We start from the raw sequence: 3,890 nt of genomic DNA, 5'->3' as shown, positions 1-3,890 counted from the left end.
TTTATTAACTTTTTATTAACTCTTCTATAGTTGAACCACCGACAGAAAGATTATTTTGATTGTGAATCCTTAATAAATAAATAAATAAATTTTAATAGTCTCATAGTTTTTTAATTACGGTAGTTTTCTTTGTTTTTACAGGCATTAGAATTGTTTCCAATTTTCTCTGCAAATGTAACGAGTGGATTACTTGAAAAACTTGAACAGTGAAAGGTGGGCTAAGCAACACAATGCAATTCAGGCATCTTGCCAGGATGTCTTATTATCATCAAGAAGCGATGTAGGGGAGTTCTAGGAAAAGGAATCCAATGCCTTCCTAATGTACTATACTGAACAGCTGCCTTCCTAATGTACTATAGTGTATATCTGCCTCCCTAATATACTATCCCCTCTCAGGGTTGCACCTGGAGAGTTTCCAGTACTTTACCAGTCTTGACTATGAAGGGAGAGTCAAGCAAAGGCCTGTCCATTCCATTCCTAGCTTGGGCAGTGGCTAGTGAGTGGAAGGCAATCTGCTACAAGTCAAAACTCAACTGTGCTGGGCAGCAGTGGCGTGGGAGAGATTTGAGGGCGGAGACTCAAGTTTACTGCTCAGAAGGAGGCAGTGGTAAACTACTTCTGTATTTTTACCAAGAAAACTCTATGGATAGACTACCAGAACCACTGCAGATGGAGGTGGGGTGTTCTGGGAGAGATGTGTCCATGGTGTCGCTATGGGGTCGGAGACAGCTTGACAGCATGACAAGACAAAAAATGTACTATATTGAATATCTGCCTTCCTAATGTACTATCCTAAATATTTACCTTCCTAAGGTACTGTAGTATGTATCTGCCTTCCTAATGTACTATCCTGAATATTTACCTTCCTAATGTACAATTCTGCATATCCAATTATTGCACAGTACATCTTTTGGAAAAAGACCTTCATGTTAATTTTCTAAATTACAGGGGAGCTTATGCAGTGTCAGACAAATGATGAAAAGGAATCTATAAGCAGATAAATATCTAGCCCCGTGCTTAGAATAGTGGTTGACATATAGTAAGTGCTTAACAAATAATATAATACTAATGATAGTGATAATCATAGAGAAGTAACGTGGCTCAGTGGAAAGAGCAGGGGCTTGGGAGTCAGAGGATGTGGGTTCTAATCCCAGCTCTGCCACTTGTTTACTGTGTGATCTTGGGTAAGCCACTTAACTTCTCTGTGCCTCAGTTACCTCATCTGTAAAATGGGGATTAAGATTGTGAGCCCCATGTGGGACAACCTGATTAGCTTATATCTACCTCAGTGTTTAGAAGGGTGCTTGGCACATAGTAAGCACTTAGCAAATACCATAATCATCAATAATAATAATAATTTGATAAAAGCTTGCTTTAGAGTTGAAAAATTGAAGGACAAGTCAAGATGCTTCTTACCTCAGTAAACACTATCCTTCAGTGGTACGTATTAAGTGCTTACCGTATATAATACAACTGATTTGGTTGATATGTTCCCTGCCCAAAATGAGAAGCAGTGTGGCCTAGTGGATAGACCTTGTGTCTGGGAGTCAGAAAGACCTGGGTTCTAATTCTGGCTCTGCCACTTGTCTTCCTCTAGACTCTAAATTTATTGTGGGCAGGGAATGTGTCTACCAATTCTGTCATATTGTACTCTCCCAAGCACTTAGTACAGTCATCTGCACACAGTAAGTGCTCATTAAATGCTCTCGATTGATTGGCAAGTCACTTAACGTCTCTGTGACTCAGCTAAATCATCTGTAAAATGGAGGTTAAGACTGTGAGCTCCAGGTGTAACACAGACTGTCCAACCTGATTAGCTTGTATCTACCCCAGCGCTTAGTACAGTGCCTGGCACATAATAAACGCTCAACCAATACCATTAAAAAATGAGCTCACAGTCTAGAGGGTGAGACAGACATTAATGTAAATAAAGAATTTATAGAAGTGTACTGAACTGAAGGGGGTGAGAATACCAAGTGCCAAAGAGCACAGATCCAAGCGCATACACAACGTGGAAAGGAGAGGAAGTCGGGGAAAAGCAGGAACAAATATCCTGTGTTCCCGTGGCATTCGGTTGCTGGAAATAAAGAAGTCGGTGATTCTATACTATTCACTGCGTGCCTATTGAGTACACAGCACTGTAATAAGTATTTGTAAGAGTACAGCTGCAGCAAAACACATGTTCTCCGCCTCCAAGGATCTTAAGATCTAATAAGAGAGGGAATACGGACAAAAATTCTTCATAAACAGTAGGAACAGGAAGAAGAAAAGGGTAGAGCGAGTAGAACAAGTATTTCAGGATGAAATAGCTGAATAAATAATTGAATATATAATTGAAAACAGATGTATCCTGATACACCTGGGTGATGTTCTTTGACCACAGAGTTGGGTGTCATGAATGGCTGCCTTGTGGGGCATGTTTTTCCAAAGACTTACATGCAAATAGTCAGGATTATTTCCAGAACCCTGACTTTATGGCTGAGTGCTCACAAATAAGTAAAATTGACACTATAAATTCCTCTCCTTCTAGCCCACTTCTTCCCCAACTTTTCCTCACCTCCTTAAGCCAGAATGAGCTATTGTAGGATGCACTGCGATGTAATGGAAAGAATGTAAGTCAGAGAATCAGAGGGGCTAGGATTTATTCCTACCACTGCCACTTACCTTCTGTGTGACCTTGGTCAAGTCATTTAACTTCTCTGTGCCTAAGTTTCCTCAACTAGACAGTGGGGATTCAATACCTACTTAAACAAAAGCTCCATGTGGACAGGGACTGTGGACGAGCTAATTAACTCATATCTACCCCAGCACTTAGAACAGAGAAGCAGCATGGCCTAATGCGTAGAGTACAGGTCTGGGAGACAGAAGGACCTGGGTGTTAATACCCACTCTGCCAGGTTGAACACAGTCCTTGTCCCACACAGGGCTCACAATCTAGGTAAATGATGGTATTGGTTAAGGGCTTACTGTGTGCCAAGCACTGTTCTAAGCACTGGGGTAATCAGGTTACCCCATGTGGAGCTCACCGCCTTAATACCCATTTTACAGATGAGGTAACTGAAGCACAGAGCAGTTAAGTGACTTGCCCAAAGTCAAGCTGACGATTGGCAGAGCAGAGGTTAGAACTCAGGACGGCTGACTTCCAAGCCCGTGCTCTTTCCACTAAGCCACGCTGATTTTGAGGTAGGGAAGAGGTATTGAATCCTCATTTTACAGATGAAATAACTGTGGCACAGAGAAGTGAAGTGACTTGACCAAGATCACACAACAGGCACATGGCAGAGGCAGGATCCTAATAATAATAATGATAATTGTGGCATTTGTGGTGTTTACTATGTGTGAGGCACTGTTCTAAGTGCCAGGATAGATACCAGATACTTACGTCCCTTTCCCACATGGGGCTCACAATTTTAACCCTCTTTTTACAGAGATAACTGAGGCACAGAGAATGACTTGCTCAAGGTCATGTAGCAGACACATGGCGGAGCTGGGACTAGAACCCAAGTCCTTCTGACCTCCAGGCCTGTGCTCTGTCCACTAGGCCAAGCTGCTTTTCTACAATACTTTGCACATTCAATCATGCATTCATTCCCTCAATCATATTAATTGAGCACATCCTGTGTGCAGAACACTGTACTAAGTGCTTGGGAGAGTACAATGTAACAGTACAGACACATTCCCTGCTCACAGTGAGCTTACAGTCTAGAGGGGGAGACAGACATTAATATAGATAAAAAAATTGTATGGAAAGCATTCAATAAATACCAATGATCGATTAATGATTGAGCACCTAAAGTGTGCAGAGTGCCACGAATCCGAGACACATTGTCTTTGGGTCTAAGCAGGGTCATTGTTGATGGAAGTCACTTTATGCTGAGTTCAGGCAGTGA

General features: G+C 41.8%; 1 non-coding gene across 1 annotated transcript; it reads left to right on the top strand.

Annotated features, from left to right (window-relative positions):
- Window positions 1-386: 386 nt before the first annotated feature.
- On the top strand, window positions 387-523 carry LOC114814880. Its single transcript, XR_003762676.1, has one exon. It is a non-coding gene; the product is annotated as a small nucleolar RNA SNORA7 (small nucleolar RNA).
- Window positions 524-3,890: the final 3,367 nt, after the last annotated feature.

The sequence above is a fragment of the Ornithorhynchus anatinus genome, chromosome 10 (genome assembly GCF_004115215.2).
Source record: "Ornithorhynchus anatinus isolate Pmale09 chromosome 10, mOrnAna1.pri.v4, whole genome shotgun sequence".
Lineage (NCBI taxonomy): Eukaryota > Metazoa > Chordata > Mammalia > Monotremata > Ornithorhynchidae > Ornithorhynchus > Ornithorhynchus anatinus.
The sequence above is the reverse complement of the archived record's forward strand: the minus strand, read 5'-3'. Positions and strand labels throughout refer to the sequence as shown.